The 27,187-nt window shown below is 42.9% G+C and overlaps 2 non-coding genes across 2 annotated transcripts; both read left to right on the top strand.

The window, feature by feature from the left end:
• Nucleotides 1–2,834: 2,834 nt before the first annotated feature.
• trnaf-gaa (transfer RNA phenylalanine (anticodon GAA)) lies at nt 2,835–2,907 on the top strand. The gene has a single exon. It is a non-coding gene; the product is annotated as a tRNA-Phe (tRNA).
• A 535-nt stretch (nt 2,908–3,442) lies between these two features.
• Nucleotides 3,443–3,515, top strand: trnaf-gaa (transfer RNA phenylalanine (anticodon GAA)). The gene has a single exon. It is a non-coding gene; the product is annotated as a tRNA-Phe (tRNA).
• The last annotated feature ends 23,672 nt before the right edge of the window (nt 3,516–27,187 follow it).

The raw sequence follows: 27,187 nt of genomic DNA on the forward strand, positions 1-27,187 counted from the left end.
TACTACCTCTGTATTAAAGCTGAAATTCTAACTTTCCTCACATTTGTGCTCTCTTCAGTGGCAGAAGAAATAAACACACCACCAGTGCCTGATGTCGCTGATATAAATATTATATTCATAAATGTTGTCCCCTCACAACCGCCAGGACCGATCATCTTTTTAAAGATCCACCATCAATATTTTTTATATTAACAGTGGCTCAAATGGTCACCTCTACTCATCATGTTAAGCCTTGTTTATGCTCGCTGGAGCAGGCCTCCGTAGATGTTGGCACGGAGGCGATTATACGTCGTCAACAACTGTAGTTTACAAATTCACAGAAGGAAAGAAATAAAGGTAAAAGTGACTTCGATTCCAAATGAAAGCCAAGGTTGCTCTGTGTCTGTTAGATGTGTTATTGGGCAACTTTCTAACATGTTCACGGCGACAACTTCATGTGTCAATCTTGCGTTCACAGCTTGTTAACGCAACAACTTAACAATGGCAAACAGCGTATTGAGTATATAGTGCGTAGTGTGTGGTTTCGGACTTTTTAAATGAATTACATCACTCGGTTCCCTTTCTCTGCTCTCATCGGAGGATTGTTTACACTGACATGTCAACCAGTCGCACCGAATGCTTACCTCAGATGGCATTTCAATAACTACCGTAATAATATATTAATGCAAATTGCTGGACACAGTCAGCTCTCTTATTCAAGCCCAAACACTCACATTTCTTCACATTGCTTCTTTTAAGTGGGTGTTTTGGTGGTTGGTTTTTTCTTTTTTCTTTTTTTCCTTTTATATAAGCTTACACAACTTAATATATTAGCTTTAACATCACAGGACCATTTATACACTAGCTCGTGTAAGAGGGTGGAAAGTTAGAACAAACTTATTACCACTAAATCACCAAGCTCATAATTGGTGCTTTTCATATGCTGTGTTCGAAATCGAATCAGATGATGTTACTCCTTAAGGCCTGCAAGGTAACACCGGCACGTGGAGCAATTTACTGTCAATAAGGCCCATAAAGTGTAATGGTTGGAAAAGTGTGCCGCCGTTGAGGAGAACAGCAGCACTGTACTGTGAATATCAGATGGCTTAAAGTGTAAAGAAATAATGAAATGATTGTGGAAGTCATTTTCTGGGATCCTCCTTAAGGTGGGATGGATGGATGGATGCGGCTGTGTGTCCTGCTGTGATGACTTCTTCTTTGACTTGAACATTTCAAAAAACGAAGGAGATGGCAATAAGTTTGAGCGGATTACCGCCCACTGTAATCGAAGGCGAGGAAATTGAGTTGGTGTACAGCTATAAATATCTGCTGTTGATAGCAAACTATGCCTTAAGAAACATACAGGAGCAATCTGTACAGACGGTACAGCTGCAGTCACCCCCCCCCCTGCAGGAAACGATCTCTGTGGGTGATAAAAGATAGCCTCGCTTCGTCAGAATTTTGTTCAAATAATGTTTTGACATTTTGTGTCGTAGGCTGAATTGTCATGTTGGGTGTGTATAAATCAGACTGGGGAGAGATACACAGCCAGGAAAGGTTAACTGTGAAAGAGGGACAAGGTAATGACATGTTTGTCATGTTGACTGTTTGGTATCTTTCTCCTCTTCAGAGGTCAGTTGAAACAGCATCTGTGGTATGTTTTACAAATGGTATTTTGGGATTTTCTTTCCCCCCATCGGACTGACCTGCTGTGTGGTGCATTATTTGTTGATTTGCATTGTGATAAATACATTAAAACTTCGGCAACATTTGTGTAATAATTTTAGTACATATACATACTACACTTGAGGATAGGTGGCGGCGAAACCTTATTCACCGCAGTCACACCGTGGTGGTGCAGTGGTTAGCACTGTCGTACAGCGGGTTTGGGGGTTCGTCTGGCTCCCCTTGTCCACTTGTCGAAGTGTCCTTGAGCAAGACGCTGGACCCTAAGTTGCTCCCGATGGAGGCAGGCACCTTGTGTGGCAGCTCGGCCGCCATCGGTGTGTGTGAATGGGGTGAATGACACCAAACCGTAAAACGCTTTGGGAACTGTTCAGGTTGAAAAGCGCTATATAAGTAAAGTCCATTTAATGACACCAGTTGGACACATCGGACGCACCATGCATATGGTAGACGTAGCAGTCAAGGTGCAGTAGCGGAGATGTGCCCAATTTGGGAGCAGAGGGGGAAGTAGTGCGACGTTGAGCCACATGAACACAGGCAGCTTAGCTGGGAGTGGTTGCTTTTCAATTTTTCGATGTTTTTATTTTTTGTTGGAGGTCTGATAGATTGAGAGCTGTGCTAAAGCTCTAATGAGTACAGCAGCCCTGATATGCAAACCACAGCATTTGAGAAAACAAAAGGGAGGAGGCTTGAGTGATGAAAATGATGAAGAAGGTCCTCTAACCTTACATAGCCTTTTTAGCCATTTCAACCATAGCGTTGTAACATCAAAAGATGGTTTATTTTTTAAATGGAAATTTGCAACCCTACCTCAAATGTACAGTACTTGAGTAAGTGTAAATGTACTTATTTACATTCCACCACTGCACTTAAAACACAGTATTTGTCCATAAACCAAAGTATTGGATAAACTGAATATTTCACCTGATGATGGTGTTTAGAGAAAAATGAGGGGGATCACCATGGATCTTATATTCATCCTGTAGGGCACTGGTTCCCAACCTGGAGGTCCCGACCCCCATTAGGAGTTGGCAAAGCTCCACGGGGGGGGGGGGGGGGGTGAAGCCCTCTTGACTTGTATATATATATATATATATATATATATAGAATGTGTCTGAAATGACTGTTTCCAAGATATAGTGTGTCACGTGACCACTATAACATTTTGGGCCGAAATAGCTCAGTTGGGAGAGCGTTAGACTGAAGATCTAAAGGTCCCTGGTTCGATCCCGGGTTTCGGCAGAGAGCAGTCTTTCAGGGACACATTCAATTTTTGTTCGACAACTGCTTACTGTGGCAGATGTTAATACACCCAAGACACATTGAGATCCCATTGCACGTTCAGAGGTGGTATGGCCACATTTGTTTAGCAGTGTGTACGCAAACGTGTCCGGGGCCACACTGAAGGACCGTCTGCTCAGCTAACGTCCTCTGCATACGCGGAAGTACGTACTCTTGGGCAATTTCGTTTGCCTGGAACACGCCAAGGAATAGCCCCAGTCTGTATTGTTTCTATTTTGACTTGTGATTGGATTACTAAAGACGCATGCTAAGGCCAGGTGTAAACAGGTCCCATCTTAGGGATATAAGTCCTGCCATGGCACCTTTGTACTCTTGGATGACGACGTGAACACAGGCAGTTTAGCTGGGAGTGTTTGCTTCGCGATGTTTCGTGTGTTTTTATTTTTGTTGGGGCCAGATAGATTGAGAGTTGTACTAAAGCTCTAATGAGTACGGCAGCCTATGTCACCAGAGAGCCATCATAAGAGCCTTTTGTGCCGAAATAGCTCAGTTGGGAGAGCGTTAGACTGAAGATCTAAAGGTCCCTGGTTCGATCCCGGGTTTCGGCAGCATTGGATCTGTTTTTTAGAGACACATTGTATTGATGGTCAGAGCTGCTGACTGTTGCCGTTTCTGCTTCTTCCTGCATTTCGGCCTTGCTGCCTACACCTGGAAGTACATAGTAGTACAAATGTTAATGCGTCCAAGATGCATTGAGATCCCATCGCTTAGACCGCATGTTTTTATTTACTTATTATAAAGCCAGGCTGTTTGGACAAAAAACACATGTATGATTGAAAAATACAAGGCAATTGTGTTCCTAAAATCTGAGGAAAAATCTTCTGATACATGGTAATATCCACGGGAAATAGTCTTTTCTGAATCGTACACAAATTGCTAGTTTTACACAAACTTCCTGCAGGTATCACGTTCGCTAATTACGTTAATTGTACAGTTAACTGTTCTGTGCTGTTATTGTTTTTCATGCAATGAAAATAATGAAATACACATAAAGTTAGTTCAAAAGAAGTACGCTACTTTTTTGTAATTGTGGGTGTGGGGGTCCTCAGTGTAAATACAGTGGTAAAATGTATTTTAAAAAGTATCAAAATATTAAGGTTCCATGGCAATTCATCCAAGAATTGCAGAGATATTTCAGTTATTTCAGAAGTGGTGGAGAGATGAGGTCCGACTGACACTGCAATCCTTACAGCCAAACCGCAAGCATGGCTAAAAATTTAGAAGAATTTGAATTTAACATTGCACTGCAGTTATATCCATATTAATTTACCATTGCTAAAAAAAAACAAAAAGACAGATAAAATCTCAAGAAAACATTGCAATTGGGCACTATTTGTTTGGCGAAGCTAAAGCCGCTAATGTGTTGTGAAATTTGTGATACATCTTTTAAAGCTAGCTGTGTTTACTATTCCCTCTATCTGTTTAAATTGTGCCAAAATGCTGCCAGCCGTGATAAGGGCTGAGCTAAACTACATTAGGGCAGGCTCCTGTGTAGCAACACCATCTGTCTGTCTCTATCGCGCTCACACACATTTACTTCTCCTCCTCTTCGCTGCACAGAGGTGCCGCTGTCTCTTCCTCTTTTCACTAACCCCCCCCCCCCCCCCCCCCCGTCGCTGAAATGCAGATGCCCAAAATCAATTGCATTCACTCAACGTATATATCAACGCTGAATGAACTGATAGACTGATAGACATCACGCACAATGAAAGGGCACCGAAACCCGAACATTGCCGCGGCGTCATAGATAACAGCCCACTTGCTCCTCCTGAACGGCGCTGAGGCAATTCAAATCAGGCCGCCGCGCGTGCTATCTCCTCCACTAGCGGCAGCTGCTGTCCTGTACTGTAAGTGAACCCACTGCAGTGACATTATCAATCTCAGCCCACAGGCCACGAGGAGTCACATGTGATAGGGGGGGAGAGAGAGAAAAAAAAAACTTGCAGTGAGTTTAGTTTTACCCAGAGAGCAAGAGCCTTGACTGAAAATACTTATCAAACAAAAGCACGCTCTGAGGCAAATTTTAATGAGGCTTCTGGGAGACCCTTAAAGTAAATATCCTTGCATTAGTTATAAGGCTTCAATAAGTCACTGCGCGATAGGTGTGCTATTCCATCAATAAAATCCATTTGTGGCTGGTTGATATTCCATAACTGTTCTGAGGAAGAAAAACAAGGAAGAGAGATGTCGTATCAATAACTCACCTGCTCATGTAACATTGAATAATTTGACAATTGAAGCACAACAAAGCCTGTATAATTATGTGGCGCTAAATGAAGCGTGCTTGGGATCAGTCCAGAACACCGGTTCCTCCACAAAGTGACAAGCGTTACAGAGAGCAAACTCTCATTTTGCCTTTAAAATATTCATAGTCATAATGTATTGGCAAACACAAACAGCTGACGCAAGTGTTTGCTCAGGGATATTGGGCTGGAAAGGGAGCAGCGTCTTCCCCCTCCACGGGAGGGAGAAATTCAATTGAAGGATTTGGAGAAAATCCTGTCGGGTGAACTGTGTCTGCTCCAGTTGCAAATGCAAGTGTTCTCCGCTGTCCTGTTGTTTCCCCCTGGGCTCTGAGCATGTGTGTCTGTTTGTCAGAGACTGTGAGGTGAGGGGGCGGGTTATAAAATCAAAGTTTTAACTCCCCAAGAACTGTGAAGAGAAGTGAAAGTAACAGCCTGCTCCATTTTCACGTTCATGCTCTGTGGTTGTGCAGTAGTGATGAATCAATGACCATAGAGCTGTTGAATATCACCACATTACTCGAACATCTATGGTCCACGTTTACGTACCTTGATTAGACCTCTACTGCTGATTGATATATATATATATATATATTTGCATATTTATATTGCTATTTTCCAAATTGATTCAGTCATCATCCAAGTCGTAATTATGACCGGGAAAGAGTCCAAGTTTTCATCACAGTTCACCATTTAACGTCATTAAAAGCTCCATGATTTAATATAGAGAGAGTAATGAGCCTGAAGCTGTGATCCAGAAGTAAGAAAAACGTCATTTAAAATCACCATCGAGTCGAGTGGTTCGCCATGGCCATGGACAAGGAGGGACCAAGGGCCGCGGTAGCTACGTATTTATCTCGGGAATACGGGGCGCGAACCGCACATTTCAGGCCCATGAAAGAAACTCTCACTGAGACAAGTTCGCACTGAGTCACAGGAGCCAGTGAACCCGCTCAGGCGTGACGATGAGAACACATCACAGAGCAGCTCTACTCCAGCAGACCATCTTTATTCACCAAACACTTTGGGGCTGGATTAAAGATCGGATATTTGACCTTTTTGCTTCCAATTTTCTCCGTTCCTTCCTCAATACATTTGTCTGTATTTGACAGTACAGCCCCTGCTCCTGAAGAGGAATATATTCTGCGGGAATTGATGAAACAGCATGTTTGTCAAAGAGAGGGAGGGGGACATTTGGAGAAATTGCTCCTTAAGAGGGGGTTAGACTTGAAGCCATTTTTGTAGGGTCCTCTGGATTATGTTTGTTCTCTTTCTGAGAAGCAGAAATGTGTGGATTAATGGATGGACTGTGTTCAGGTGTGTTTTTTTTGTGTGCTTTGTGTGTATGTGTGTGTGTTTTGACTCCGTGAGCCAGGTCATTTGTATAGTTAAAGTGCTGTGAGTGGGTGCTCATGGTAGAATTCGTATCGAAGCTAGCAGCGCTACACATGAGCCGGGTCTGTGGCGTTCTTGATGTTGAAATTGTTAAGGAAGTCGAGGGCCGCTAACATTCTCTCCTGCACCACTGAAGTTACCGTGTTATTTTTCATTTCTGAGAAGTAGATGAATGTTGTTTTGCAAATGGTCTCTTTTATTTATCTTTTATTTATCAGCCAGAAGCAGCCTCAGACATCCCCCCCAGTGAGGGCAAGATGGCCAAAAACATTGCGTGGTGTGCTGGAGAAGAAGCTGGGCAACATGTTTTCATTTTGAGTGACTGTGGACACAATCCTGAGTGATCTCTCACTGGTATGGATGACATAGAGGCTACAATAGAAGAAGAGGGCTGAGGTCTTTGTTGCTTGCCTTAGATAAAGTTGAAGGGGAAGATGTGGCGGGCTGCGCTGTATAAAAGGGTCAGCATTTGCTGTTCTCCATGGACTATTTTATAAGGCATTTACCTGCTCCAGTTGCTTTATTCTTCAGAAAACCACCGAGCGCTTGGAGCGTCAGCCTGAATGAGGAGGCTGATAACAATACCTAATCTCCACACAACACAACACAACACAGCACAAAGCAACACGAGTTCTTTCACTCTTCATCTGCTTACTTCCACATCAGGCACAGCGTACAGAGCACCACACTTACAACTTTAGTGATCAAATAAATGTAATTTGCTTCCCAAACGTAGCAGAGTAGAAGTATAAAGTAGCATACAGAAAAGTACCTAAGTGAAGTACATTATAAAGTTACATTCCACCACCGTGCTACACCGTATCTTATAACAATACGGGAAAACACAATGATCCCTTACGAATGTCTTCATGAAAAGGTCTCTCTCTGTTTCCTCCTATCACATCATAATATCGTCTAAAAAGATGGAAAAACAACAAAACTCACTGGCATGTATGATTGAATCAAAAAGGCTGCTGACATTTGACTTCCATTGGTCCCATCGCCTTTCTGATCCTTTCTAACTGTGTCATCATCTGCTTTGACCGGTTGGATAATAATAATTGAAATATGACTGATAATAGTAGTTACAGCTGTAATAATAATGAAAGGAAATCTTGCAAGATGACGCCACAGTGTGTTACAGCCAGAGTTAAGCCAGGTTTAACTCCCTTTATCTGTTGGGGTTTTCTTTTGCCCTCTGCGTTGGCTGCAGGGGTCTCAATGTAATGTATTGTGTGTGTTTTTCTCCCCACAGCGCTAATTACAGGCACCTATTACTCTGTTGCAACAATGCCTTTCCTTACTTTCCAGCTTACCCACAGTCCTCTGCTGCTGCCACTGAACAGCTTCTCTCGCTTTTCTTATTCTGGCTGTTACCAGTCTCCCCCCTTCTCAACAAACAGACCGTGAGGTGCCAACATGAGGTCTTCACGCTCTGTTTTCTTCTCACACTTCTGTGTTCAAAAGTAAACTGTTTCACAGGGACTCCAGAAATGCCTGCAGACGTGCCGCAGCTCTGTGTGAAATCAGCACAGGTGGTACAGGTGTATCCTGGCTGCCACCCAGTGGATTAACTGCATCATCACATTTATTTCAGCCATCTTTGGGTATAAAAGCTGCTTTTTAGACTTTACATCTACGTACTAAAAGCCTTTAGCAGTTGAATGGCAGGTCTGTTCAAGTAGACGCTGCATACATTTTAATATACAAATATGTCACTAAAATGCGCAATCCTGAAGAGCTATGGGAATATTAATGGAAGACCACAGAGAAGCTTTGGGTTTCTGCAATACAATGTGTGTCTTGTGCTATTAATTAAAGTCTGAGATTACTTTATTTGCCCCAATTGATGTAAATGCTATGACACTCTTTCATATCAGTTAATTATTGTCAAACCAGAAGCCTGAAATATGGGTGACTATTTTTTTTAATGTATATTCTGGAGGAAAAAAATCACTGGTTGTCATTTTTACACAAAAAAAAGATGAGTGTAGTGAGTGAGTGTAGTGAGCTTTAGACAGGGTGGCTGTTTCCCCCTGTTTCCGGTCTTTATGCTAAGCTAAGCTAACCAGCTGCTGGCTACACTATACATTTGCCGTTTAGACGTCAGAGTGGAATCGATCCCCTCATCTGGCAACAGTAAGACAACAGTAAAACGTATTTCGCAAAAGGTTGAACTATTTCTTAGCTTAGCTTTCTTAGAAAAGCTATGTTGTGCTTGCACACAGTTAGTTACTCACGCAAAAGTGAGCGTACAATTCCCGATTAACATTTATGTCGGATCCCGGTTCATTTTAGAAGTCATTTCAATGCCCACCTACATCACTGAACCGTGTATGTACATGTGGTACAGTCTTTGATCAGATGACAAAGCCTTTTGTACTGGCATCAATATGTGATTGCCGCTTAAACTGGACTTACTGTAAGATATATAAAAAGTAATTTTAATACCAGACTTTTTGTCTTCAAAATACACCATTTTGTGACCATCAAATGGACGTTGCGCAGAAATGTATCACTTTTTCCTTCCAAGTCCTGGAATTAAACAACAAGGTGGGAAATCCACAACAAACAGGACAGCCCGAGAGGTCCAGCTCCGACAGTAAATCCACAGATCCATCATTTAGTCCCAGCTTTAATTAGCTCTGTCCACTCCTGTTCCTAGTGTGTTTGAATTTGCGCTGCTATAAAAGACTCACTGGCTACTTTGCTGACCTCCATCAAGGACCTGCTGAACACTGGAGCAGTGGAGCACATCGCTGTTGACCCTGCATCCACAGATAAACAGTCCTATTCCATTTAAAGTGGCCCCGTGGCAGCGCCTGTCAACCATCACTGGCTTTGTTTAGATTCAGATTTTAACTCGAAAGATTAAACACGTTTTGTGGAAATAGCTGGGAGCTACAGATGAATGAGTAAATTACAGTTTTAAATGTATCCTAAGGCTTTTAAAGGTCAATTTCAAAATTGCTTGTGAAGTAACAATCCTGTTTCTGTAAACAGTTCAGACTCCTTAGCAATTTATATGAAAATTAGACAAGGAAGGAAGCTTGTGTGCTCATTTAGCTGAGCTCCAAACATACGGTAGGTGCATGTTAAAGGACAATGGTAGCATGCCCTTTAAGAACCAACAAGCATTCACCTGGGTTGGGTTCTGAACAGGCCTTAAGGCCTAAAACCTTAAAACAGCCAGCTGTGGAAAGGAAACATGGACAATGACAGCCCTCATTCAGATAATACTTCACTCTAAAAACATACCTTGCAGCTCTTAGATTTTAAACTGTGAGTTGCACCACAGGAAGCTGAACACGCCGTGGAACTCAAGAACCCCCAGAACCCCCGAACCTCCATGTAAATTGCCGAGAAGCATTTTCTAAGTATGCTGCCTGCATTTTACAGTGAAAGTCTGATCCAGGTCACTTTCCGGTGGCGGGGGTTACATAGGCCTGGAAAGTCTGGAAAGGCGTGGCATGGAGGGGAGGCAAAGGGACAAGTTGGGCCTAATCTTAAAAGATGATAGAGCGCTCGCTTAGAATGCGAGAGGTGGCGGGTTCGATACCCGCATTCTCCATTAGTGTCACCTGTGCCTGTAAGCAGAGAAAAAGGTGATTGAGTCAAAGACCACAGTGAGACTTCTTGCACCATAGTATATATGTATGTGCAGGCAACAACTCTGTCCTTCTTAATAGCCTTGCGTCTTTTCCTGCAGAATTCCCTGGTCAACACCCAGTAATTTTACCTAGGCCTGGAAAGCCTGGACATGGATGAATTAAACTCGGTGTTGACTCAGTTAGGGTCCACCTTGTCTATTCTTGTCTGCGTTTTACAGTAAAAGTCTGATCCAGGTCACCTCCCAGGGGGTTTACATAGGCCTGGAGAGTCTGGAAAGGCGTGGCATGGAAGGTAGTTCAAACCCTTGTCTCCAAACTGTGAATACAGTATTCATCTCACATATGTAGAGTAACTGTGTCCACCTGAAAAACTACTGAAGTGATATGTCGCAGCCCGCCAAGTTAGAGCCTTTGAAATTAGCGACAGGACAACAACACAACTCTTTCAAACAGGTCCATAAACAAAGGTACTATCAACTGCATGCAAAATGTGACTTGGTGCACACGTTTCGTGTGATGTCAAAGTGTAAAACTGCGTCATCTGTATGCATTGATATGCGTTCCAGTGTGTGATTTCGTGACAGATAATTCAGGCCTGCCTGATAGATGACTTTGGATGAGAAAATGCATCGCAATGTTACGCCCACGACCTCTCAGAGAGAGACACAAGTCACAGACTGCTGTGCAGAGCCTCTTTAAATATGGCTGATAATAAATGATAAAGTCATGTACTGACATAGTTTCATGTTAATGAAGTGTGACATCTATAAAGAACACATTCACCTGTATAATTACAGATACCTTCAAAACTGTTAACCCTGCCCTCAGTCCAGTTACAGGTACAACCGTTACTTATGAGTCTTGTCTTTATTAACTCTCTATGTACTTTTACATAGTCCCTGATGTGAAAGCCCCCTAACTGACTAACCCTTCATTCAACGCGCAGGGCTTTCATCAGGGTGTGCTCTGTAGCAGTTGTCTTCACCAGCATTTATCAGCCAAGTTTAGATTATTGGCCCATTTGGAGGCAACGGGCCCCAGCAACAATAGCATGACATCGCTTGACATGCTGCTTTGACTTTTGAAACGGTATGCAAAGGTTGAGCTGCACCTTAAAAAAAGTTGAATGTCAATGTGCAACCATTTTAACATTCCAACATCACAGTGACAACAGTTGCTTATTTATATGTCTGTTATCTATAAAACAGAACAACACCTTTGCCGTAGCCTGTGAGGGCACATGCTGTTGAATAGTCCACACTATGTTCATAGGTTACAGAGCCCCATAGGTTTTCTCCGCATGTATGTAAATGTGACTATAACATCCGGTAACATTTATGAGAGAGTTGTGGGCGGATCGCTAACCTACAGAGCGGTGTCATAACATAGAGCAATATATTGCGTGACATCATGTGGCCAATAATAGCAGGACGAATGAAGCAGTCCCACAGTGCAGTTTCAATGAGTTATAGCACCTTCAAGATAATACTGCCGCTCTTTGCATATATTTCATAGCGTGTGTTGCAGCTGGATAGTGTCCATGCTGCATATGAACTATCATCCTTTCATATATGGCATTAAAAGGCCAACTCAATTATCCACAGTGAACTGAACTGCAAATATCAATTGTTAACGTCTTTTTTTTTACTGTACCAGAGTGATCTCACACTGGCTCTAGTTCTCAGTTACATTACATTATAGTTTTCCTTCATTAAGATAAGATAAGATAAGTAAAGCCTTAATTAATCCCAGAGGGGACATGTGGGCGTTGCAGCAGCACAAAGACAGAAATAAGTACAGATAAATAGAGAAAATAAAAGTTAATAACAAGAGGTATATAACACAAAACTAAGAATAGAAGACGAAGGCAAAGCTGGCAGGTCAGAGTGATGTCATGGTCTGTGGAGGGTGAGAGGGGTCATCCAGGATGGTTTTGATCTTGTCCTTCGTCCTCCTCCTCGCCACTGCCTCTACACACTGTCCAGCTCCAGCCTGACCACAGAACTGGCCTTCCTTACCGGCCTTGTTGAGTCTGCAGGCCTCACTGCCCCAGCACACCACAGCAAAGAACAGAGCACTGGCTGCTACAGAGCTCTGCCGGAGCCTGAGCAGCACGCTCTGTCCCAGGGCATCAGTGTTGTGTGTCCAGTCCAGTATTTTTTTAATGGCTTTTGGAGTCCACCCTCTCCACTTCCTCTCCCTGGATGATAACTGGGACAGCTCTTTGGTTCTCCATCAGTCCTCCGTGCTCCCCCTTGTTGCCTTTGTTGATGCATCCAACAATGAGTCGTCGGAAAACTTTTGAAGGTGGCAGGAACTAGAATAGAAGCGGAGGTGTAAAAGAGTGTGAAAGAGTGAAGAGGAATGGTGCCGGTACAGTACCTTGAGGTGCGCTGGTGTTGCTTATCACAACTTTAGAGGCGCTGCCATCCACTGGCCTGTAAAAAAATTCCTGTGGCAGATGATACGTTTTCAATCCTACCATCAACAGTTCAATATCGGGAGTGCATTCCCTCACAGTTGCATGTCCAGGATTACAGCAAGACCTCCTCCTCTCGTCTTACCGCTCTGTTTTGCCCAGTTCGGCCGTGTTAGCGTGAAGCCGGCTTGTTCGAGCCTGCTGTCCTGCATATTCCCAGAGTGAACTGCACAATAAGCATTATGAATGCACCAGCTGCTTGGCTACAACCCTATATATTATCACACACAGGCACAAAAAGCATTTTCTCATACACAATCACTGGAAAAGGAGCAGCGGAACATCTCTACCCCCCGAAACGTCTTGTTATATTATCAGAATTTCATCCATTGGGTCCAATAACATTTGGAAAGTCCAGAAGAGCCATATCATTACTTTATCCCCTTCATGTGTGTGGGGAGCCGACAGGAACGAATGGGGTGCCATATTTAACTCATCTGTAAAATGTCCTGTTCAAGCCACCATAGCGCCAGATTCAAACTCAAGCTGAAGAGCACATGGGTTGAGGCACACCACTTGCTAGGTCATGCACCCAAGCTGTGGGCAGGCCTCTTCACATGGTATTTTTCTACTGGCCAAATGGCAGGTAATATGATATTGAGGCTTTGGATCCACATGGGGGGTTGCTTCATTTTTGTGGAAAGATAGGCCAATGCCTTAACAGTAAAGATAAATAACGCTCTAACACTGCAAACCTTCCCAACGCCCCTACGGCACACACTTTCACACCTGCATGGAAGCACAGACAGGACGACATTCTTGTCATCTCCTGTGGCTTCAACTCTCCAACCAGAGGCTATACCAACAAACAAAAATCGGCCATGTGGCCACATGTACGCCACATTTCAAATCACTACGAGATAACCGCAGCCATCTCACGCGGAGTCAAAAAGATTAGCGCTTTCCATATGTATTAGTGAAATACATATGGAAAGTCTTGACAGAGACAATATGAGGCCAAGACTATGGACAGAAAGTCAGTCCCGTCAATTGCCAGCCACATGCAAAATGAATCAATCAAATCATCCTGTGTAGTACATTTCATGAAGGTTAGTGAAGTAACTGGTGCTCATAAAAATAAAATTGAATTGAATTGAATGCGCTAAAAGACCAGTTGGCTAACTAATGAACCTGAGCGTGCACTGCTTACGGCACCTAAGGATTTATGGTAGTGATGTGTCGGTCGCGAACGAGCCGGTTCAAAGAGCCGGCTCTTTTAAGTGAACTATGGGAGCCGGCTCCCGTCAGGGACCGAGCCATTTTTTTTTTTTGTAAAGTAATACAAGGCAGAATGATACGACGACCTCCGCGCCACGGGTGGTCCATGCAGTCAGTGACTGAATGTCACGTGCAGGGCAGATAATAACAGAGAATGAACATAACTTGGTCTTCCTCAATGCCAATCTGCCCTGAAAAAAATAGTAAAAAGTTAGTTAGATAGTTGGTGGTGGTTAGTTCATAGAGACACCTAAAACTGTTGGATGCTGCTGTTTTGCAATTTGCACATTGCAATATATTTATTTGTATTATTTTTTTAGATTTATTTATGATTATTTTTACTTCACTTTACTTTACTTTTTCAGTACTTTACTTTTATATATATATATATATATATATATATATATATACACATATACAGTAGTAGTAGTAGTTTGAAGTCAGCTGTTGCTGTTTTTTTTTTCTTTTGTTAATATTAAAATAAAGCTCTGCTGTTTTGTTAGGGGTGTGTGTTAAAAATTTAAAATGTCAATAGCTGTCCTTTATTTTTAATTTCTATGCTTAAGTTTTTATAGGTGTTTCTATCTGCTCTGTGTAGCAGAGTGGTTCTACAAGCAAGTCAGTGCATTCATTGGGTGGTTTCAGAGAGTTTCAAGGGTCTGTAAATATAATGAAAACAATTGGCTACAGCAATTCATCGATATTAGAAAATGTCATTTTTACTTTTGAATACTTCAGTACAAAGGATGTATTGAATAATTTAAGTGATATATGTGTATACATACAAATCACAAGTCAAAACAGCGCTACATTTGGCTGGATTATAAAAGGTATTAGTGGTAAAATAAAGAGCCGTTTGGGAGCCGAAAGAGCCGGCTCTTCTTGGTGAGCTGACCCAAATGATCCGGCTCACTAAAAAGAACCGGAATTCCCATCACTTGCCAGCATGCCTCGCGAGAAAACCAACTGCAATTTTAAAAAAAACACGCCAGGGTCACATGAAGATTTGAAAGGCTTTTATGAACAATTCAGTACAGATTCCAACGGGGGAAAAAAAAAAAAAAAAACTCACATTACATCGAATTGTAGCCTCATATGCTCACATTGTTTTTTTTTCTTGGCTTTTAAAAGTAATCTTGATTCTATGGTAGTATACAGTAATTCATTTAGTTTGGGAAGTGGGCAGTGGCAATGATTGGGAGCTGGGGGTGGGTGGGTAGGAGGAGGTTCGTTCTGTCTACACTTGAGCTGAATGTTGCAGCCTAACAGTGAACCTTAAAACCTCGCCACAAGTCATTGCAAATATCCAAACCACAAGTTTCATTTTTGAGATAAAGACAATCCAAGTTGCCATGAACCAGATAAAGCCTCTTAGAGGGTGAGATTGTAGGGTGAAAACTGTAAGCACTGACATATTATCAACTTAAAAAGTTGCGGGCTGACTTGTTAGCAAACAGCTGCGTATTCACACATCCAGCAGACACAAAGTAACATTAGCATTCCTTTAACAGTTGTGTTTCTGGCCACCTGATGAGTGGAAGTCTAACATGGGCTATGTTTTTTTTTATGTACTTGCACTTGACAGCAGCATCTTCCAGGTTTCAGATGTCCTGTTGCAGCCATATAACGTGCACTTTATGCATGCTATGGGCTGTTAAATGTTGGTTTCCACAATGCAATTGAAACCTGAACTGGAAAGAAAAAAAAAGAAAAAAAAAAGAAGAAAACTAGTTCACACATACATTTCAAAGGAATTCCATGAGAGAAAAATATAAATTATACAATGTAACTAGGACGTTGTTCCTGGAAAAAAAAATACGGTACATATAACACAAAAAAATATTTGTAATGTACATATAATGTATATATACATAATCAATCTCATTTGTTTCACAATGAAACTGAATCCACAAATCTTCTGTCTGTGCCAAACATGGGCCGATACTAAGCGAAATCATTCATCGATCTCATCTTACAAAGGCCCGACTTCACTGCAGAGATGTAGACCCAGTCTGTGACATCTGACGTCTGGGCCTTGTCCACCTTTACGCACCTTCTGGTCTGTGCTTCTTGAGTACTTTGTCGGGAACAGTCGGGAAACTGATTAAACCACATGCTATGATTGCACTATTTGGGGTCGCCCCCACCTCTATTATCACTCTCAGCCTTAGAAGCGGATCTGAAGGCCTTTGCCACTTGGCTGGCCAGACGCTTAATCCTTCTGGAAATCCCCTGCGCCCCATTCTCACAACCGCTGGATTGTTTGTGTTTTTAACCACATCAAACCCGAGAAGATAAGACATACAGGGGGTTGACTAATAAATTCAATGAGATGTGGGGCTCATTCTTCAGACTCTTGGGTCCAGCTTCCCGGTTCTTCCTGAGTGAACCACATAAGGGCTTGCCCCCATTTTCTGGATTAATTGTCGCTCTTGGAACTGTGATATAGAGTGTGCTTATAAGATCATACCTCACTTTATTGGTATGATGTATGGTGTATTATTAGATTTGTCCTGTTCTACCAGGTTTCTGTTTTTCTTTTTCTTTTGGGGGTGGGGGGACTGTTGCATTTGTAACAGCATATTTCCGTTGTTTGAATTTTAATTTAAAAAAAGAAAAAAGTGAATTCGCTGTTGCTGGACTGAAAAGCTTGCGGACACTGTCCTCTGCTGGACACCTGGGGCATGTACACTACTGTTTTCATTCATGTGGAAGCCTTAGAACTTCATGCTTTATTTGTAAGATCTGATCTCCATCGGGGTTGACAAAATTCTACAATCATTGTACCTCTTAAAAACCTTTCCAAAAAGCAATCAGTTCAAAAGACACCCACTATTCATCATTTCCATTCTATTGTACCTTGTTTTGAAGCACTAAGAAAGTTTTCAAGACTAGTCTCGCCCCATAGCCAGACCTGTCTACGCATGCCGTAGAAAGGTCTGGCTCAATCCATTCTGGGATAGGGGGAAAACGCTCGTTTGTAAGGCTTGTTTGTATTTCTTTAAACCAATCACAATCGTCTTTGGCAGACTCATCCCAGCCTACATCTGGGATTAGACCTGGGACTAACCAGGGCTAACAAGGATCAAGCATCAGTTCACCCTTTTCATTTACTTTGTTTGTACAGGCCATTTTGCCTTTCGGGAGACAGTAAAAGCAGATGACGATGACGATATCATACAAAGGGAAACATAGTGTATCTAAGTTAGGTGGACTACGTACATACGAGAACTTATTGAAATAAATGATGTATGTATGTATGTAAACGGGCTGAATTTGACAAGGATGAGGAACCCAATGTTCTTGAGACAGCACAATAGAAACTTTTTTTGGTGCACTCATTTGCATCACTCTTGTTTTTTCAGTGCCATCTGTTTGTGATTCACCCCCCCCCTCCACACACACACACACACACACACACACACACACACACACTTCTTCTCTGCTGCTCTCACCTGCCAGGGGGACAAGTGCAGATGAGTGGAGAGCTGGCAGGAGCCTAAAGAGGGAAGAGGAGTGAAAAGATTAACCCAAAAGAGGAACTGTGGGTCGAGGTTAAAGGGAACCTGTTGTGTTTTTTCTTATTGTCTGTCATACATATAATGTCACAATGTCAGATAGTCACATTAAACATCGCCAAAGTTGCCAAATAATGAGGTAAACGTACTTCAGACAGGGGGGTGAACTGAGGGGCCGCATGAAGGGCCGGCATAAGATGAGTAAGGACTTTTTTCTGATCTGTGAAAATCATGCAAAGCTGCTCTAGATGAGTCCCAGAGTAAAAATATAGAGCTGGAAATGAGCATGATAGCACTGAGGGATGTGGAGGCTTTAAACCCATGCAAAACTAGATTTAAACAGTGACACACACACACACACACACACACACACACACCATGCACCGACAAACACACACACTCCAGTGAGTACAAACATGATGAAACATGTTAGCGGCTCACTAGAAGGTGTTTAGAGTAGCAAGCCTTTAATTGGATGAAAGATGACAAGACATTTGTTGTGTAGTATAATACTGCCTTACCGTCTACCGTCTCTATCTTGTGCTCTAATTGCCATTTACCACAATATTTCACAAAGCATGTGTCACACCCACAGATTGCAATTATAACAGCGTATCCCTGTGAAACTGAATTGATTAATCTAGCTAGAGATATGAACTGAGGCATCAATACAGGTGCAGCAAGTGAGAATACAAGTGAGGAAACATCGACTGCATATAGTGCTGACTGCCCTCATTAAGGTCAGACAAACACAATCAATAGAACATCTTTTGCAAGAACACCACTAAACGAACACGCTAACTCCTTTGAGCGGTTAGGCAAAACCTTCATCGCTCCTCTCTTCCTGACTCACTGGACCCACTAACAATTTGCAAACAGGTTAGCGGACAATGCCATCACCTTAGCCCTTTCCTACCTGGACCAGAGTAGTCCCGCACAGCCAGACCCCACTCTGGAGACAGGTCTGGCTCAATCCATTGTCGTCTGGGATAAGGGGGGAAAAAAACGCTCTGGCTTGTTTGTCTTTCTTTAAACGAATCACTATCGTCTTGGGCGGCGCCGAGCCCAGGATGCAGCGACGGTGCTGTTGCAAAATAGTGTCTGGTTTTGGTGGGACATTTGCAAGTGGGTAGGCGAGCCCTGACTTTTACTGTTAAATAAGACAAACAAGCCTACCTATGCTTTAGTTCTGGAGGAGCTCACTGGACCCGTTAAAGCCACGGACTTAAACACGGAAACAGTAACACAAAGTTAGTGGAAGGGGAGGACAATGGCGACTGAAATAAACGGCCTACATCTGGTGAGCAAGACTAGGACCAGAGGAACACATAGGTGACAATGCTGTTCTCCAAGGAGACATGGAGAAGGACACGCCCCCATCACCTTCAATAGGACTACAGTGGAGAGAGTCAGCAGCTTCAAGTTCCTCAGTGTCCACATCAGCAAGGACCTGACCTGGACTCACCACATCGACACAATCACAAAGCGAGACAACAGCTCTTTTTTCTCAACATGGACTCCAGGATACTCTGTAACTTCTTCTGCAACGGGTGCACCATTGACAGTTCCCCCGACTGACTGCATCACCGCCTGGTATGGCAGTTGCACCACCCTCAACTTTAAGGCTCTACAGAGGGTGGTGAAAACTGCACAGCACAACGCCAGGGCATAGCTGCCACCCATGGGGGACATCTACACCCAGGGATGCAGGAAGAAGGCCAACAGGACACCAATCTGAGCAGTCATCTGAGACACCAGGGACAGGTTCATCCCGCAAGCCATGAGACTCCTGAGCTCTCGAGCTCGCCACTATGACACTCTACGCACCGTATTGACATATTACCTGTACAACCGGTTCTCATTACGCATATACACTCACTACATTACTGCACAACCTGTTTACATTGTAGTTTGATTATGCAAGTACTGTATACCTGTCTACCACAATATTATATTTGATTCTGTTGTATTTTATATTCTATTCCTATATTTAACATGTGCACTTATGTCTTAGACATAAACATTTGGCATGATTTTCTTTCTATACCTATTTGTATGAACGTTGTTCGAGGGAGCCTGAGAACTAAGAATTTCATTGCCAACAACTACTTCACTGTCATTTTCCTTCATATGACGACAGAACTTGAAACCTCCCTTTAACCCTTGGAATAAATCCACAAAACAAAAAGATGCCAGAGGGATTTGTTTAGCTTGAAAGTCTTTATCCAAATTGAATAGAATGAATAGAGCGATATCATTTAAATAATTTTCTTCTGATGTTTTCATATGTTACACTGTTATTAACAGTAAGTTCCAATCCAACGCTGCCGCCAACTGTTCCCACCATGAGCAAGCACTATGGAGACAGTGGCAAGGAAAAACTTGAGTACCATCGTCTTTCCATGCCAGACCCAGAACAGTAGCCCACTTCCATGATGTTGTAAGTCGACTTTATGAGTAAGCAAATCTCACATTGGCATATTTCTTTGATCGTTATGGAAAAATGTTGCAGAATTGATGCTTTCTTGCTGAGGGTTGGATGCGAAAATGAATACCACTTTGTGCGGAAGAATATAAGAAAGATCTTGAGTCTGAGGAAACCATGGCTGCCATGCATTGCACCAGGGGGAATGCATCTGTTGTGATGGTAACAAAAACTGAGTGAAAGTCACTGTCACTGACCTGAGACAGGTTTTATTTCTAACTTCCCCTGTTCCCCAGATAATGCAAACTCAAAACTCTCCCCATGTTTACCTTTTGTCTTGATGAATTCAGCATGTCCATTTCCACAGCACTGATTCCATCAATATGGTAAGAGTTGTGTCAGGCCTTTTGGCCTAAATTATGTTAAGTTACCATGAAAGAAACTCAATACTTTTCCTTCCAAGGTTTCCACGTTAAAAGTCTTGCAGCCTCACCTTTAGAGGTTGGCTTTTAATGTGAGCAAAATGTGAAAAATATCAGGAAGTGTTGAGGCAAAGCAATGAAAACAAGAGAAACAGAGCGGCTGAGTGGCGAGTAGGACATGACTCTGTTGTACTGACGGAGTTGAAATGTACATAATAATACATTCACCATGTGAGCTGTTGTAGGCTACAGGTCATTCCACCCCCCCTCAATGTTTTTCACTCTGCATTTATTAGCAACTGGCCTTAAGTTGGTCGTGCTGGCCGGTTATATATTTGAGACCGGGCCAGTCTACTGGCTTTGACATGAGAGTTTACGGTAACCTGTGGTTTTCCAGTCGGTGTGCAGTTATTGTTAAGTCAAGTCATGCCCCGTAAAACACAGTTAAAGCTGCACATCACGGCTGAATATGTTGACAGTCTCACACGGCAGCAAGATGAATGAATGACTTCTCCTGATGCCCCCAAGGGTTGAGTTGGGAAAACTACGTCTTCTTTGTAGCATCTGGTCGGGTGCGGGTGGAAAGAGGGTCACCTGTTGGTGAGTTCAGCTCTCTTGTTCTTGTTTGAATTTTGTTCATTTAGTTTGTTTGTCAGCAGCCCTCCAACAGTAGACATATTTTTGTCATTCCTTATTATATTTTTATTGACCATTTCTCCCCATTTCCAGAGCATTCTCCTCACAACATCCCTCCTTCATCCCTTTCAATAACATGTCCCCTCCCCAGTTTCAATCAGTGCACCCTCCCGCCCACAACTACAGTACCTGTCCTTGAAAGGCCTGAGTCTAAGGCAGTCCTCCAGAGAACCCCCCCCCCCCTGTTCCCTAGCAGTGGATGGTAGTAATTAGTGTCAGCCAGCCTAATTAATGTCAAATCTAGACGAGGTAGAGCCCTGAGGAAACCACGCAGCCTGTTACCGCTGGATTGGCCAGCACACTAACACTCCTTGGGAAGCTGCAGTTAATAAATATTCGGCCGTGGCAGACTGAGTGCGAATTATTGACAACACCATTCTTGCGAATTCAATGCGCAAAAATAGTTACATAACAGCAGCATACACATAGCCAGCTTATGTTTGCAGTGAGAAGCAATCGTTGATGGGAAATCCTGGCTCTTGAGTCTCAAATATTCACACACACACAATAACACAATAATTTCTAATATTATATGTCATTTCTATGATATATTGTATAATATATATATTTTTTTTAACAATCATAATATCTTACATAATTCTGTTTTTATCAGTATTTAAAGACACCATTCCCCACAGGCTTTAGACGTTCACATTTTAAATGTCACCAACTCATTAGAGGAGCCCAGGGAAATGGCAAAACAGGGAGGACTGAATGGTTTCAGATGATATTAAAGTAAGTTGGACAAGTTCTATGTGTCCTCACACAATAGGCGATGCTAGAACAAGTCAATGGTAAACTTAGCAACTTAGGGTTCTGCGCCTTACTCAACGACACAGCGGGGGGGAGCCAGGGATGGAACACCCTACGCATTCTATTCCGTTCGACACTGTGCCACCATGCCGCCCGTCACAGCAATCACAATAGCTAGCTTGCTGACTCACAGATAAAATAGCAAATCATATATCAGGATTTTAATCTGACAGCCCTGATGTAGTCATTCAGCTCCATGGGGGAGAAAAAAACGGACAGACGTGTTGGTGGGAAGGCAGCCGGAAGGTCTGACAGACAGACATCCAGACAGACAGGTGGGTCCTGGTAAAGTAGACTCACTGTATTTTGGACACTTGCAGCAGTAAATTTGCTTGCGTGTAAAAGCTTCCACGCTCGCGGAGTCATGTGTTGTTTTCAACTCACACAAGTTTATAATTTAAGGTGGTATAACTACAAAAGGTTGGTCCTAAAACGTTTAAGAAAGACTTTTTTTGTATGTTACGAGCTTTCTCGTGATTAAAAGCACCCCGAAAGTAGTATTTCGCAGACACAGGCCCCTCCCCACCTCTGGGCGTCCTGTCACAAAGTCCTCCCCACCTGCCATGTTCGTGTAGCTGCGGGCACCCGTTCGAAACTCACTCTGATCTCTCTCAAATGAATGGAGTAGATGCTTTTTGGATGGTCAGAAGATTAAAAAGGAGGGAAAGAGGATGACACACACGGTCCATTCACCAAAAAGGAGCAAGGTCTTCAGATGAATAACCGCATGGCCAGAGGGATACGGAAAACATGTCCATGAGATGCTGATTGCTAGCGATTTTGGCGACACCCTTGACCGCCTGAATTGTTGGGTGGAATGAACATTGCAGCCTGTGGCAGATGCTAACAGCGCCCAGCAGCCACCTCAACAATGTACGCAGTGCAGTAGCGTCTCTGTGCGTGTGGGGCAGAGATAATCATCTCTATCGCACGTGCTGTCTAATGGTGGGAAGGGACGAGTTTGATGATAAAACGCAGAAAACTCCTCTGCTGCCTGACTGGCCTCACCCTGTTGTGCCTCGCTCTGGTTGACCGCTGTACCAGGACCCCACCCTGCTTGTCTTGTCAGTCAGACTTTCCAGCTGGCTTCCCGCCAAGATGTTTCCCACCTCCCGGAGTTGAATGACTGCATCTCTGCTGTCACATTAAAACCCCCAAATATTATTTTCTGCAGCGTTATATACAGCAGTCCATACAGCAGCTTTTTAGCCTCACATTGTCTCGTGAACTCATTGAACGACAACAAAACCTAGTGAGTGCAGTACGTGGTAGTCAGCCAGGGTAAGTCATTCTTGGGTTCCTGTTGGCTGCTTGGCTGGCTGTGTGGCATTCCTGCCTCTATCTACCCATCTGTCTTTTCTCGTTTCGCTTATCTGTCAGTCCGTCTGGAATTCAGTGGGGCAGACAGCACTGCCATCAACAGCTTGTTCAGTATCATCTCCTCACAAACCCAATGTAATGGAACTGTTAACACATCATTCACTGTGTACGACAGCCACCGCCAGTGCACATCTTTGAGCTATTTATCAACCGCTCTTTGCTCTTTCTGTCTTTTCATCCATCTGCCTGAGCCTCAACACTCGGCACTCGGCCGTCTTTCATCTCGGTGTCTCGAAAGCCAGGGCTGCATTATTCATTATGAAAATTGACTTGGTATCAATGCGGGGCTTTCACACACACACAGACACACACACACACACACACACACACACACACACACCCAATTACAAAGCGATTACAATTCCTTTTTAGTTAAAGGAACAAGAGCAACATTTGAAATGATGAGGAGGGCGACGTTGTGGCCAGCAGGATAACACAGAATCTTGTATGAGCAATAGAAAAACACAGTGAACGATAGGAAGTTTTTCCTTGCCACTGTCGCCAAAGTGCTTGCTCATGGTGGGAACTGTTGGGTCTCTGTAATAACATTATAAAGAGTCGGTCTAGACCTGCTCTATTTTGTAAAGTGTCATGAGATGACTTTTGCTGTGATTTGGCACTATATAAATAAAATTGAATTGAATTGAATTGAATTAAACACATACTATAACCAACAAACGTGATCACGTTGGTAGCGTTTTCCCATGTTAACATCTCAGAGAGAGAGCATCAACTAGTGGGTTCATCTGTTCGGTAACCGACCTTTTGCCTCACCCCTCTTTGAACATCAGTTGTCCGATCATAGCAACGGTAACTAGGCACAGCCTCAACATTACATCGTGCTCATGATTTACTGGCGTGAAGCAAACTTACAACGCGGTGGACCAAGCAATATTTAATTTGCACCTGCTGAGCTGAATTAGATGGATCCTGGTGTGTCTCTTCTTGTGATGAAGGTTGACATAATCGCATCGCTCATTAAATATCTGCGGCCAGATTCATACGTGGACTCAGTCTTAGGACCATCTTCTTTGATCATTCCTATCACATTGTTCATAAAACTAATGCAAAGTTCACCACAGGCTGCAGTACCCCGACACAACCAGCAGGAGAATCACTTACGTCAAGTCTAGAGTTTGCTTAGAGATGAGACCATTTCCATGTCAAAGTGAGGGTTTCATAAAGAACTTCTCATATGTGGTTCTCTGCTTAAGCCGTACTTATGATCAAAATTGATCATAAGTGCGTTTTATAAATGAGGCCCCTGGCCTTTGCTGCGTGATGTAGCTCCATTATTCATGTTCCCTTAAGCTTAATGTCATGGTTCACATGGTTAACTGAAGCATTCTTTATGTCAGCGAAGTGTATGCTCAGTGTTAGCATTAAGCTGATGATCTACTGCTATCTCTGTTCCTATCTAAAGTCAACCGCAGCTCAAAACTCACATCACGCAGATGAATCAGAATCAGAATCAGAAACTGTTTATTGCCAAGTAACAAACATTACAAGGAATTTGCCGTGGTCTGATGGTGCTACATTTTTTTTTAACATATATCATATAATCTGACAGACAACAAGCATGTAAAAATATAAAGGTAAAAGAATAAGATAAGATAAATAGCAAACAGTGCAGTGACCAAAATAAAGTGTCCAGATAAAGTGTCCAGTAGGGGGTGTGTGCATTAATGTAGCGCAGGGGGGACAGGGGCGGTGTACGTTAATATAACGTATAACTTGTGTTTGTGTTGGGGGGGGTCAGTGCAAGGCTTTGGCCGTGTTCGTCAGGTTGACTGCAGAGGGGAAGAAACTGTTTTTGTGGCGGGAATTCATTGTGACTTCCCACCGGTGGCAGTTAGACAGGGTGTTTTCTGAATGGCAGTAGTAAATACACAACGGCTAACCTACACCTTTTCCACTTTAATTTCACCTTGAGCCAAAGCAAACGCCAGAGACGCAGAGGGAGAGCCGCTGTTACTGAAAATATCCCCGCTGTCTGTCTCGGAGGTGGTGCAGCTGTGGAGGGAGGATGGAGGTCTCAGCAGGGCTGAGAGGCAGGAGGAGGTGTATTTATCCTCCTGCTGAGAGCAGAGCTATTCTGCAGCGCTTCATCTCTCACTGCGCTGTTCAAACCCCCCCCCCCATCTGTTTCCCTGCGGGGGGACATCTCATTTGGCTGAATGAGACGACCTCAGTGATCCTGACAGCCTGTGAGCTTCGTGTGGTGGTGGGTAGCATGTGCACTTCTGCCTGTGTGTGCTCTCTCTGCAGTCTCATAGAGACGGTTGTGTAATAGGTTGCACAAAAACGGACAAGCCTATAGAGTAGCAAGGCGACGGGAATACCCCGTTCTGCGCTGTTAATCATTGAAAGACCCTCTGGTATTTTCTGCTCTGTGCATCACTGTGTGTGTGTGTGTGTGTGTGTGTGTGTGTGTGTGTGTGTGTGTGTGTGTGTGTGTTTTGTGTTACACTGATGACATGTTCCGTCATTTCGATGAACACGCGCTGTAGCTTTATTTTGACTCAATCCCACGTACCATGTGTTTAAAAGCCTGACCTGTACATTAGAGTTGGAACATCGGTTTGATAACCACGGTGATCAGTTGGTCATGAATTTGCGCCTTGTGTCAAGTTATGAGGGTGACAGATAAATATCAGTACTGACTTGGATCATTCGAGAGTACATTTACGAGGTTCAGGTCGCGTATTCAACTCAGAAGATGGAGTTGCAAACCTCCCGAACAACAACGCCCGTGCTTGTGTTGCACTGGCATACAGGATTAAAGACCTGTACTGTTGCTGTTACTGTCCTCACGCTCAGCACATCTGAATTTGAGCATGACTGAAATGGTCTCACGCCACTATTTATGTGCACAGACAAGAGAGACTTAGTTATGTTGCATACTTGCCTGAAAATGTTGTAACGTTTATCCATGGAAATAAATGGAATATTGTTTGGACCTTATGTTTGATTCCATTATGTAGTGTCACGTAGCACAAGTTATTTTATATGTTTTTGATGTTATATTTAAGTTAACTGACATGGCTGGAAAAGTACATCAAATGTACTATTTACTCCCGTTTGTTGGTAAAAAAAAACAAAAAAAAACTTTTTATTTATTTGAATGATACCATATGTTTGTGACCTGTTTTTAATTCAAGCCAGTTAATTCCAGTCCTCACTAATACTGTACACAGACCCTTGAATAGCTAAATTACTCAAGGCAATGTCTTCCTCGCAGTAAAAACAACGTGGATATAGAGTGCCGCAGGGGTGACGTATTTTTGTAGGCAAACCCTGAAGTTAGCATCGCTCCGGTTCCCCTCGACTAAAAGCCAATGGGATTGTTCCATGGGATTTTGGATTATTGCAGAAAATAAGCTCTGTGGCAAAACAAACGTTTATGATACTCACACGATTTGTTCAGCAAGATGATCTTCACTAATGAACACCACTTTTATGATTTTTGAAGCGTAAATGGAATCGGCAGAAGTAAAAAGAGTGGGGGTATCTACTGACGCATTTTATGTCGTAGAACAAAACGTGGAAATCTATTTAGCTTGTGTTAACCATCATGATACCAGACAGCAATGAGAGCGGCTGTAAATACTGTGAATACAGAGAAATACAGTATTTTGGGGGGAATTTATCATTTGGGCTAAGCGTGACTACACTTAGTTAAATAAGGTCTTCCTGTATGACACTGATAAAATCAGTTGTGAATGAATAAATACCATAATACAATCTGAACTCTCACCTGCAGTATTGAAAGTTGATGCTATTCACTTACTGTCAAACGGGGTGGGTTGTAGCTCAAAATAGAGGAAATTATTTTCAATTTGATACAATTAATATGGAAAGTTTAATTACCTAATATCATAGACATTGTTTGTTGACTTGACCAGTCGGAAAGTACCTCATAGACACTTTAAAGTTGTTTAGTTAACTTACTGGGTGGGTCCATTTGTTGCTAGGTCTGGAGATGGAGAGAAATACTGTAAGTCCAGTTAACAAGCTCTG

The sequence above is a fragment of the Enoplosus armatus genome, chromosome 3, assembly GCF_043641665.1.
Source record: "Enoplosus armatus isolate fEnoArm2 chromosome 3, fEnoArm2.hap1, whole genome shotgun sequence".
Classification (NCBI taxonomy): domain Eukaryota; kingdom Metazoa; phylum Chordata; class Actinopteri; order Centrarchiformes; family Enoplosidae; genus Enoplosus; species Enoplosus armatus.